Below are 13,710 nucleotides of genomic sequence, written 5' to 3' on the forward strand. Positions count from 1 at the left end.
TGGAAAAATTATCTTGACTTTATGAAAACAAAATTAAAAGCTATAAAATACATGGATTAGATATCATATATACTGAAAAACTACTCAAATGATACTATTATAAAACACACTTTACACTTTTTTAATTTGACTATTTGAATAAGAGAATTAATGGATGATGGCTTCATAGGGTCAATTCCAATATAGTTTAAAGGGGTTGTCCAGGATAAATTGACAATTCCCCATGCCTCCCCCTCCAACTTTCTAATATATCTTTTTTACCCATATTGTATAGTTTTTCAGTAATACATGTAGGACATGAGACCTACATATATTACATTTTTTACCTTTCCACTGATGTAACAGGTCATCGGTATAATCCATATCCTGACCTGCTACGACATTGTAAAGGAATTGCTCTGCCCCATTATACTTACCATCTCCTCTGGATCCAGGCTGATGCGTCATCCAGGGAACGGACGCCTCCTCTTCTTCTGTGTGCCAGCTCCACACGCAGGCGCATTAGTGCCTGGGAAGCTGGCAAACAATGCGTAGGTTAAAAATTAATAAAACGTCACTTTATCCCCAAAGTTTTCAAGTTGAAGGAGAAAATGTCCCCCACAGTTTGTTAAACAATTGCTCATGAGCACAGCAGTACCCCATATGTGGTCGTAATCTGCTGTATGGGTACATGAAGGGGCTCACAATGGAAAGAGCTCTTTTTGGGTTTTGGAATAGTTTTCAGATACCATGTCGCATTTGCAGAGCCCCTAAATTACCAGTACAATGGAAACCCCCAAAAGTGACACCGTTTTAGAAACTACATCCTACATACAACATATCAAGGGGTATAGTGAGCATTTTAACTCTACGGCTGCTTTACAGATTTTATTAACATTGGGACATGAAAATGAAAAATTACATTTTTACCACTAAAAATCATTTTAGCCCCAAATTTTTTTCATTTTCACAAGAGGATAAAGGATAAAAACTTCCCTAAAGTTTTTTACACAATTTCTCCTGAACACAGAAATGCCCCATATGTGGTTGTAAACTTCTGTATGGGTAGATGGACTCAGAATGGAAAGATCACTGTTTGGTTTTTGATGGGCGGATTTTGCTGGAATAGTTTTCAGGTGGCATGTCCCATTTGCAGAGACCCTAAAATACCAATACAATGGAAATTCCCAAAAAGTGAATTCATTTTGGAAACTGCACCCTTTATTGTATTTCTCACAGATTCTATTAGCATTGGGACCTAAAAATGAGAAAAGACTTTTTTTTTCCAATAAACCGTCTATTTAGCACCATATTTTTAATTTTAACAAGGAGTTAAAGAGGAAAAAGAACCCCACAGTTTGTTACACAATTTCTCCTGAACACAGAAATGCCCCATATGTGGTCATAATCTGATGTATAGGAGCATCAGTGGGCTTAGAATGGAAAGAGCGCTATTTGACTTTTGACAGGCAGATTTTGCAGAGCCCCTAAAGTACCAGGACAATGGAAACCCCTCAAAAGTGACCCTACTTTAGGAAATACACTCCTCAAGAAATTTCTCAAGGGGTATTATCATTTTGAGCCTAAGGGCCCCTCCACACGGAGTAAATGCGTGTTTATTTTGGCAAAATACACGTGTAAAAATACACGCGTAAAAATAAGGGCCCCTTCACATGGAGTAAACGCGCGTATATTTTGGCAAAATACATGTGTAAAATAAGACTCCCATTGACTTCAATGACATTTTTTTTACACGTGTAAAAAACACGTCAAAATACACGTCAAAATACACGTGTAAAATGTCATTGAAGTCAATGGGAGTCTTATTTTTACACGTGTATTTTTACACGTGTATTTTGCAAAAATACACGCGCGTTTACTCCGTGTGAAGGGGCCCTAAGAGTGATTCCCAAAAGTTAATATACAAAGTGAAAATGTATTTATTTATTTTTTAAGAAATATGCCATTTTGGTGCTCAATACATTGTACCCACTTTGGGTCACCAGAGACATGCACTTATAAAACTATTAAGTGGGATATCATGGGTACATAAAAGTTATACATGAAGAAAGACAAAGTCCAGCAACAGATGGTCCTATAGAGTACACTACCAACCAGCTACTCTAACCTCTTCTCTAACTCCCTTTATGTTTACTCCTCACATTTCAGCTAGAACCCAAAACAAAGTGGTGCAGCCTTGGTCAACTCACATCCTTTTCTGCTTTGGGGACCTGGCAGACCCCTTGACAGTCCATATTCTCTCATCTGCTACATTGCAATCAAACATAGTCCTACCTCCTTAATGACCTACAGTTACCAACAGATGCCACATTTTCACTCACCTATGTTAGATACATCAGCTTTACCCTGACCTATGGACTTTGAGTGCCTCTGAATTGATGGGCCCATATACCATATGTTTTGTACTCACTCCTTTTATAACTCGGTTCTGGGTGGAGGTCTGCTTACTCCTCCGGGAGATCTTTGATGGGGATCTCCCCTTGAAATCAGAGCTTTATCTCCCCAATTTTCCCCCGACCCTAGAAAGATGGGTGCCAGGCTGTTTTTCCTTCCCTTCTGAGCCCTACTTTGTGCCCAAGCAGCAGTTTACAACCACATATATAACATTTATGTATGAAGCAAGAAAAAACAAAGTCCACAGCCCAATATATTTAAAGTGCAAGGAATATGAAATAGTCCTGGGCCTCTTGCTGCATGAACAAAACACCACGGTATAGGCAAGTTGCAACACATGAAGAAAGACAAAGTTTAGCAACAGATGGTCCAGGTTAAAATTAAAACTTAGCTTTTAATAACATTGGTAAAAATCCATGAGGGTGGTAACAGATACAAAAATACAAAATGTATGGATGAAAAGACTTACAGAGACATGATGGTAGTGAACAGCACGAGATGAGACACACAAAGGTAAACACCTACGCATTTCAAAGCCTTAGCTACTTAATAATGGTGATGAACTATTGTTACCCTAGCCCACCATATATACCTAGTTGATTCTGGTGAATGGGCAACAGATGATCGAGAGGTGTGGTTCAGAAACAATATGTAAAATATGAAACAAAACAAAACATGTAAAATACAGATGCATTGTGTCTTAGAACAGATATAATGTCCCTTCCATATGTATGAAAAATAAACCAATAGAGCTATAAACAGACTAAAAACTGAAGATAAACACAGATGGTCAATGTTGAAATATAGCACATGTCTTTGAAGAGAAAAAGCAGTCGCCGTTTATTTGATGAATGTGAGGGCACCTCTGATAATGTTTCCTTATAATGAGAAATAGAAAATGAGCCAGAGTCGACATATATAAATAAACTGATGTTGAGCATGTGATGTACCTGCAGATATGAGCCAGAGTCGACATATATAAATAAACTGATGTTGAGCATGTGATGTACCTGCAGATATTAATGAAAAGAGAGGATATTATAAACCATATATTCAATATTTTTTTTTAAAAAAAAATCTTTCTTATTGCTTAACAATATTGCTAGAATAAGAAAAGCCATCACATATCTGAATTTTATGCACATCATTTCAAACTTCATAAAATGCACATTTTTCAAAATTTCCCCCAAATTTCCTATTTTTTTCATAATTAAACACAAAACATATCAAACAAAATTTACTACTAACATGAAATATAATGTGTTACGAAAAACAATCTCAAAATCACTTTGGTAAGTTAAATCATTCCAAAGTTATTGCCACATAAAGTGACACATGTCAGTTTTGAAAAATCGAGCTTGGTCAGGAAGTCAAAAAGTGCCATCGGCGGGAAGGGGTTAACAATATAGCTAGAATAAGAAAAGCCATCACATATTCAAATTATCATGCGATAGTAGGCATAGCCTCTCAAATGTTGGAAAAAATAGGGAAACAAAGAGGAGGAAAAAAAAAAAAAGAAAGAAAAAAAATCCATATAAAAAATTTAATCTTTTTCTCCTTCCTTTTGCTTAACGATATGTCTAGAGTAAGAAAAGCCATCACATATTTGATCCACCATTTGATAGTGGGCATAGCCTTTCAAATATTGGGGAAAAAAAACAAAAATAAGGAAGGATTATGAAGATAATCTTGTTTCCCTTAGTCCTAACAGCGGCACAATATGGGGTATTTCTGCCCCCGTGTGCTGGTAGGACAGGCGGATTTTTAATTAGCCAATTAATTAATCATGGCTTGCCCTATAAGAGGGCCCAAGAACCTCCCCCCTGTGTGTATATACAAGAGTAACCTAATTATACATAGGTAACATAGTATACTTATAACAATGACAAAATTCTTCCGGGCGGGCAGTCTTGTGCCGCTGTTAGGACTAAGGGAAACAAGGTTATCTTCATAATCCTTCGTTCCCTGTCGTCCTACAGCGGCACAATATGGGGAGTTAGCAAGTAATCTCCTAGGGTGGGTCCTCACCACCCACTGCACTTAAACCGTGACCAAAAGCAGTAGCTTCTGAAGCCCGAGTGTCCAGGCAGTAGTGGGACACAAGGGTTGCCTCCGAGAACCAATATGCAGCAGCAAATATGACTTAGAGACAAGGCTTTTGTCTCTGCCCAGGAGGTGGAAACCAACCTCATGGAATGCGCCCTTGAATAAGAGAAGTTAATTGTCTCCCTGACCCAGCTGACCTAAGCCCTTTGTGTCTCCCCAGGAAGTTGATGAGGAGGTTTTCCTGACTTTCTGAAGGAACGCGTACGCTGGAGGTAGATCCTCAGGCATCTCATGAGGTCCAGTGTATGGAACTTTTCTTCGTCAGCAGAGGAAGGAGATGGAAAAAAGCTGGTAAGGTGATCAGCTGGTTTATATTTATGGTGGAAGGAATTTTGGGTCTGAAGCCCGGAAGGAACCTAAGCGGAACCTGATCCGGAAGGAGGAGATATATGGCTTCTCCGAAGACAGAGCTTGTAGCTCACTGACCCTTTTGGCTAATGCTATAGCCAGAAGAATTGCTGTTTTGTAGATCAGGAACTTTAATTCGACCTCTTCCAGCGGCTCAAAAGGCTTTGTGAGTAGTGCCGAAAGGACCATATTAAGGTCCCACTGGTGGACAAGTGTGGTAACCACAGGTCTTAGCCAAGTTGCCCCTTTCATAAAGGTGCTTACTAATGGATCTTGAGACAAACGCCTCCTCAGATAGGTGGACAGAGCGGCTACATATACCTTTAGGGTGGCAGCAGCGATCCCTCAGTCTAGTCCGTTTTGAAGAAAATCCAGGATCACCCTCACTGGGGGATCGGAGGAGTTCACTTCATGTTCAGACACCAGGCATTGAAGATTTTACCAATTCTTCTATAGATGGTATTAGTAGGCCCAGCTCTGGTGCTTGCGAAAGTCTTCAGAACGGCTTGAGACAGTCCTCTATTCCTTCATAGGGACTGGTCAACCTCCAGGCTGTCAGGTTGAGTCTCCTCAGATCCTGGCATCTCAGCTCTCCTTGGGTTACCAGGTCTAGGAGAGGGGGGAAGCCTCCAGTATATGCCTTGACTCATCCACATGAGCTGGGCAAACCAAGCCCTTTTTGGCCAGAATGGGATTATGGCAATTCCCGAGGCTTGGTCCTGTCTTATTTTATCAATACCCCATGGTATGATTGGAATTGGAGGGAGATGTATATCAGCCTGAACCTCCATGGGATGGACAGGGCATCCACTGCCAAGGGATTGTCCTTCTGGTACAGAGATCAGAAGGTCCCCACCTTGGCGTTGAGTCGGGTTGCCATAAGATCGACCTCTGGGAGACCCCATCTCTGGACGATCTGGACGTTGAAATACATCTGAACTAAGTGACCATTCACCAGATACAGTGATGCCCCGACTCAACTGATCCGCTACTATGTTCAGGGAGCCCTTGATGTGAACAGCGGATAACTGGGTCAAATTCTTTCCTGCCCAGGAAAAATATAAGCTTCGCCTCTCTCAGCAGGGCTGGAGATCTGGTGCCATCTTGTTTGTTTATATAGACTACAGTGGTCATGTCGTCTGAACAAACCTTCACAGATTTGCAAAGTGAAGAATAGCCAGATAGACTGCTCTGGGCTCTTTGATTGGACGTTCCCAACTCCGGTCTCCTCCAACGACCTTGCACAATCTTGTCTTCCAGATGGGCTCCCCATCCCAAATGGGATGCATCTATTGTCAACAGGGTCCACACTGTCAGGACCAAGGACCTTCCGTCTTTTGAGTGTATCACCATCTGAGGGAAAGACGGGTACTGGGAGAAAAGCAGATCTTCTTGTGCGATCCCTGTGGAGAGCCATTCCAGGTTCTCAACACTTCAGTCTGAAGGGGACGCAAATGCCATAAAGTCCAAGGGACCGCCCTGGCCGAGGATGACATCTGGCCGAGGACTCTCATGGCAGTGCGGACTAAAAAATAGGGACCTGGAGATACGCGTCTTTGAGATCTAGAGTGAATATTACTTCTCCTTGCTGTAGATAAAATGTTACAGTGTCTACCGACTCCAACCGGCCGGTCGGAAGGTAGATGATCGAACTCTATAGAATACCTGCATTCTACCACCAGTAGAACCCAAAGATCTTCTATGTGGGTTCTCCATACCACAGAAAAAAATGGAAAAGATGTCCTCCAACATGAATGATGGCCACAGAGAGCGGTGCCCCATAACAATTCAGGCTTCTTTTTGGGGTCATCCCTGGATTACCACTGCCCGCGCCTCTAGGACGGTATCTAGACCACCGTTGTTGCTGGCGTCTAAGGCCAGATGTTGACCCTTGACCCCTAGGAGGGGGAGATCTCCTTCTTCTGGAGGCTTGCGGCAGGGATTTCCCTTTGCCCTCAACTAGACCTTCCATGAGGTCATCCAGCTCTCAGCTGAATACCTTCCCAGGCTCAAAGGGAAGGGAGCAGAGCGCGAATTTTGAGGCGAGATCAGCTCTCCAAAGTTTTAACCATAGAGGCCTCATGTGGCTGTAGACATAGCCATGGAACTGGAGGCGAGCCTTAGCTGTTGTCTGGATGAGATGTAGTCCACTTCTCTGTGGAGGCTTCCATTCAGGTTGAGAAAGACGGGTCCGCAGATAATCGGACACAGCAGTTGAGGCTACGGCTACTGAGGCCTGAGCTGAACTGGCGGAATAGACCTTCTTTAGGTTGGAGTCCGCTTTGTGATCTCAGAGGTCCTGAAGATTCGAGCCATCTTCTAAGGTCTATCTTCGGGGGAGGCCCCCACTTGTCCCATTATGATGGGTCCTGGGGAACAGGGACCTGACTCTCATAGAGGAATGTCCCTTCTCAGGTTGTTTCCATTGCTGAAGCATGATGCTGGCCAGAGATGCGTCTGCGTGGAAGGTAATGTTTTTGTCCTTGTTTTTTCTGAATGTTTTTTCTGAATATTTGAAAGGCTATGCATACTATCAAATGGTGGATAAGATATGTGATGGCTTTTCTTACTCTAGCCATATCGCTAAGCAAAGGGAAAGAGAAAAAGATTAAATTTATTATATTGATTTTTTTTCTTCTTTTTTTTTCCTCCTCTTTGTTTTCCTATTTTTTCCAACATTTGAGAGGCTATGCCTGCTATCACATGGTAGATCAAACATGTGATGGCTGCTTTTTTTTTACTCTAGCCATATTGTTAAGCAAAGGGAAGGAGAAAAAGATTTAATTTTTTATATGAATTTTTTTCTTTTTTTTTTCCTCCTCTTTGTTTCCTTATTTATTCCAACATTTGAGAGGCTATACCTACTATCACATGGTAATTCAAATATGTGATGGCTTTTCTTATGCTAGCAATATTGTTAAGCAATAGGAAAGAGAATTAAAAAAAAAAAAACATTGACTATATGGTTTATAATATCCTCTCTTTTCATTAATATCTGCAGGTACTTCACATGCTCAACATCAGTTTATTTATATATGTCGACTCTGGCTCAATTTTCTATTTCTAATTATAAGGAAACATTATCGGAGTTGCCCTCACATTCATCAAATAAACGGCGACTGCTTTTTCTCTTCAAAGACGTGCTATATTTCAACATTGACCATCTGTGTTTTCCTTCAGTTTTTAGTCTGTTTATAGCTCTATTCGTTTATTTTTCATATATATGGAAGTGACATTATATCTGTTCTAAGACACAATGTATCTGTATTTTGCATGTTTGGTTTTGTTTCATATTTTACATATTGTTTCTGAGCCACACCTCTCGATCATCTGTTGCCCATTCACCAGAATCAACTAGGTATATATGGTGGGCTAGGGGCACAATAGTTCATCACCATTAAGAAGCTAAAGCTTTGAAACGCGTAGGAGTTTCCCTTTGTATGTCTTGTCCAGCGCCGCACCTCCCATGAGGCGACCTGAAGCGACCGCTTCAGGCGGCGCTATGCCAGGGCCACAGGGAGGGCGGCATTTTTGCTTACCTAAGCCAGTCCAGGACTGGCTTTAAAAAATTTAGTTTTTGAAGGAATAGCGCTTGGTATCTATACTTCTCATGAGGCACAAAATTTGATTAACAGTAATCCCATAACTCCAATTTTTTATGGGTTGCCTAAAACCCGCAAAAATGAGACTCCTTTACCTATGCGCCCAATTATCTCCAGTATTGGCTCTGTTAACGAGAAAGTGGCGTCCTGGCTGGATGGTATTCTCCAACCTTTAGTACACCATACTCCTGCTTATTTTAAGGACAGCAAAGAAGTCCTAGCGACTTTTGCAAATTTTGAATGGAAAAGTAATTACACATGGATCACTTGTGATGTGTGTACTTTATATTCATGCATTCCACATAACTCTGCTATAGATGCGTTAGCATTTCATCTATATAATTACAGTCATTACACAGAGGAAGTTTGTGAATTTATTTTGTCCATTACTATTTTTCTACTACAGCACAATTATTTTTTGTTTAACAACCAATATTATTTACAGATTTGTGGGGCACCTATGGGTGCCCCATTCTCACCGTCCCTGGCCAATCTCTACATGGCATATTGGGAGGAGCATACTATTTACACATGTCACAACCCCTTTCTTCACTATATAGGCTGGTATGGGCGCTACATAGACGATATTTTGATCTGGTCCGGCGATGTAGCGTCCATACCAGCCTTCATTTCTCGTGAGTAGAGCCTTTAAAATACAGTGCTTTTGGCCCTTGGCGTGAGTAGAGCCTTTAAAATACAGTGCTTTTGGCCCTTGGCGTGAGTAGAGCTTTTAAAAAACAGTGCTTTTGTCCCTTGGCGTGAGTATAGCCTTTAAAATACAGTACTTTTGGCACTTGGAGTGAGTAGAGCCTTAAAAAAACAGTGCTTTTGTCCCTTGGCGTGAGTAGAGCCTTTAAAATACAGTGCTTTTGGCCCTTGGCATGAGTAGAGCCTTTAAAATACAGTGCTTTTGGCCCTTGGGGTGACTAGAGCCATGCAGCAGCACTGTTTCATTTTTTGGCCCTTGGGGTGACTAGAGCGATGCAGCAGCAGTGTTTTATTTTTTGGCCCTTGGGGTGACTGGAGCCTAGTAGCAACAGTGTTTTATTTTTTGGCCCTTGGGGTGACTAGAGCCATGCAGCAGCAGTGTTATATTTTTTGGCCCTTGGGGTGACTAGAGCCATGCAGCAGCAGTGTTATATTTTTTGGCCCTTGAGGTGACTAGAGCCTTGTAGCAGCAGTGTTTTATTTTTTGGCCCTTTGGGGTGACTAGAGCATTTAAAATACAGTGCTTTTGGCCCTTGGGGTGACTAGAGCCATGCAGCAGCACTGTTTCATTTTTTGGCCCTTGGGGTGACTAGAGCCATGCAGCAGCAGTGTTTTATTTTTTGGCCCTTGGGGTGACTAGAGCATTTAAAATACAGTGCTTTTGGCCCTTGGGGTGACTAGAGCCATGCAGCAGCACTGTTTCATTTTTTGGCCCTTGGGGTGACTAGAGCCATGCAGCAGCAGTGTTTTATTTTTTGGCCCTTGAGGTGACTAGAGCCTTGTAGCAGCAGTGTTTTATTTTTTGGCCCTTTGGGGTGACTAGAGCATTTAAAATACAGTGCTTTTGGCCCTTGGGGTGACTAGAGCCATGCAGCAGCACTGTTTCATTTTTTGGCCCTTGGGGTGACTAGAGCCATGCAGCAGCAGTGTTTTATTTTTTGGCCCTTGGGGTGACTAGAGCATTTAAAATACAGTGCTTTTGGCCCTTGGGGTGACTAGAGCCATGCAGCAGCACTGTTTCATTTTTTGGCCCTTGGGGTGACTAGAGCCATGCAGCAGCAGTGTTTTATTTTTTGGCCCTTGGGGTGACTAGAGCCATGCAGCAGCAGTGTTTTATTTTTTGGCCCTTGGCGTGACTAGAGCCTTGTAGCAGCAGTGTTTTATTTTTTGGTCCTTGGGGTGACCCCTAAAAAATTAGATTTCAGGCCCTTGGGGGTGAGCCCTAAAACATTAATTTTTAGGCCCTTGGGGGTTGCCCTCAAAATTTATTTTGCAGGCCCTTGAGCTGCAGCCCTAAAAAAATTGATTTGCAGGCCCTTGGGGGCGTATACATAAAAAATTAATTGTGATTTTAAAAAAAACTTTACGTTTTTTTTATGATTGCATACCGGAGAAGGGGCTGGGGTTGTAGGAGGAGGAGGAGGAGAAGGATGAGGAGGAAGAGTGAATTGGGTGCTGGCAGCCCCTCTCCAGTACCTGCACTGTGGACTGGATACCCAGCTGGATATCAATGTCCTCGCCCATGTCCCCTGCTGCTACTGGCGAGGGGCACTGCTGGCAGCCCCTCTCCAGTACCTGGACTGTGGCGTGGATATACAGCTGGGTATCGACTTACATGTCCTAGCCCACGTCCCCTGCTCATACTGTCAAGGGGCACTGCTGGCAGCCCCCCTCCAGTACCTGGACTATGGAGTGGATACACAGCTGGATATCCACTTCCACGTCCTAGCCCACATTCCCTGCTCATACTGTCGAGGGGCACTGGTGGCAGCCCTTCTCCAGTACCTGGACTGTGGAGAGGATACACAGCTGGATATCCACTTCCACATCCTAGCCCACGTCCCCTGCTCATACTGTCGAGGGGCACTGCTGGCAGCCCCTCTCCAGCACCTGGACTGTGGAGTGGATATACAGCTGGGTATCCACTTCCACGTCCTAGCCCATGTTCCCTGCTCATACTGTCGAGGGGCACTGCTGGCAGCCCTTCTCCAGTACCTGGACTATGGACTGGATACCCAGCTGGATATCCACGTCCATGTCCTCGCCTACATCACCTGCTGCTACGCTGCTGTATGATTTGCAGTTTCACTTTATATTTAGCTCTGAAAAGAGCTGTTATTTCCTGCCTAACCAAAGCTAAAAGCACTGTATCGCCCTGAGACCAAGCTCTCCCTATCACCCCAAAACGAAAATGAGATGAAGATGGCCGACACTGCCAATGTGTTTTTTCAATTTTTTTCACTGCCTATGTTGTCGTAGTTCCTGTCCCACCTCCTCTGCACAGTTATTGGTGCAAAAAAAGTGCCAGGGAAGGTGGGAAGGAATACGAATTTATACTGCGTTTGCGGCCTTGTATTCTATTGGAATCGAATACCTCGAACGGCCTGATATTCGATCGAATACCTATTCAATCGAACATTGTTCGCTCATCTCTATTTATTAACAATGGACCATTGTTGATTAACAATGGACCATTGTTGATTATTGACAATGGACCATTGCTGATTATAGACAATGGACCATTGTTAATTCATAATTGACCATTATTGATTATTGACAATGGACCATTGATGATTAACAAAAGACCATTGTTGATTATTGACAAGTAACCATTGTTGATTAACAATGGACCATTGCTGAGTTTATTTTTGATTATTGACAATGGACCATTGTTAATTAACAATAAGCCATTGTTGATTATTGATAATGGATTATTGTTGATTATTGACAATGAATCATTGTTGATTATTGAGAATAAACCATTGTTGATTATTGAGAACAGACCATTGTTGATTATGTTTTCATCTCATTTGAAAGCTAGGAAAATGGGCTACAAAATAAGCCAGCAATCAGCTGTCCAAAAGGTCGCTGATCGCAGCTATCGCATAAAAAAGACGGCGATATCACTCCATCTGTCCCTCGCTTGTCTGTACTGGTGAAGAACGGGCAGCGCTCGTACATACTAATACTGTGAGATGAATATTGTGAATAGCGTCACAATTTTAATATCATTTGGAAGCTATGAACATGGGCTATAAAATAAGCCAATGATCAGCTGTCCAAGGGGTTTCTGATCACAGCTGTCAACTAAAGAAGTCAGCGGTACCGCACGGTGTCGGCACTATTGAAGGGGATGAGGGAGAGCTCAGAAAGTGTTACAGTGAGATGAAACCTGCAAGTAGATTTACAGTTTCCATCTCATCTGAAAGCTAGGAACATGGGCTATAAAATGAGATAAAATTGTGAATCTACTTGCAGTTTACATCTAACTGTAACACTTTAGGTGAGCTCTCTCTCACCCCCTTCAATAGTGCTGACACTGTGCGGTACTGCTGACTTCTTTAGTTGACAGCTGTGATCAGCAATCCCTTTGACAGCTGATCACTGGCTTATTTTATAGCTCATGTTCATAGCTTCCAAATGATATTAAAATTGTGACACTATTCACAAGATTCATATCACAGTTGCACTGTATACGATCGCTGCACAATCTCAGCACCATAGATAAGAGGGACAGAGGGAGCGTACTGCAGTCTTTAAGTGATAGCTGTGATCAGTGACCTTTTGGTCATCTTATCACTGGCTTATTTTATAACCCATGTTCCTAGGTTTCAGATAAGCCAGTGATAAGCTGACCAAATGGTCACTGATCACAGCTATCACATAAAAAAGACGGCCGGTCCTGCTATCTCTGTCCCTCTCTTATCTGTACTGCTGAAGAATGGGCACTGTGCTACTGTGCTGAGATGTATTGTGACACTCACAATTTCCATCTCATTTGGAAGCTAAATGTCTGAGCTTCAGAGTAAGGTAACATCTAGTGACCAATAAGTCAGAAGATCGTTCCTATCTGCATAGACACTGTCCTTACCTGTCTAAAGTGAGAAGCCCAGGAAGCAGTGTCACTAACCACTAAGCACTTCCACCACATTCACTTACACTAACAGAATAACATTTATACACGTACATACCCCTTTTTAAAATTCTTAGCACCTTACCCGTGTCCCTGATATACCGACCCCACTCCCCTTCTACTATCCAAACCTCCTATTTCCTATAACGTCTTTAAGTTAAGGGATTCTTCTTTAAATTTAAGCAATTATATACTGTTAAAAGTTAGTATTGCTTAGTGCACAAAGAACTCAGCTTTGACAGTTTTCTGTATATATAGTTCAAACTATCTCAGAGATTTAGTCTCAAACCTGAACTTTTGTGTAATATTGGCAAAAAATCTATGTTTGATAAAATGTTGCATGAAGGTGGCTGTCAGTATAATAAGCTAGGTGGTATTTTTATGATCGTCAGGGTGTCTGCTGTTTGGAAATATATAGGTTTATGGGGTTTAGTCATTCATTCTAATGTCTATGGCATGTTTTATTCATGCTACTATTTTTTTCACATTTAAGGCCAAAATCAAGATTTTGAGGTGCACTTTTTTTAGGGTCTTAAAGGGAGTTTAGTCACATATATGTAGTATTAATGAATTAAAGGCACCTTAGACTTTAGTATACTAAAGAAATTATGTCAGTATATCCCTCCATGTGGTAGAGTT

Source organism: Leptodactylus fuscus, chromosome 4 (genome assembly GCF_031893055.1).
Source record: "Leptodactylus fuscus isolate aLepFus1 chromosome 4, aLepFus1.hap2, whole genome shotgun sequence".
NCBI classification, from domain to species: Eukaryota; Metazoa; Chordata; class Amphibia; order Anura; family Leptodactylidae; genus Leptodactylus; species Leptodactylus fuscus.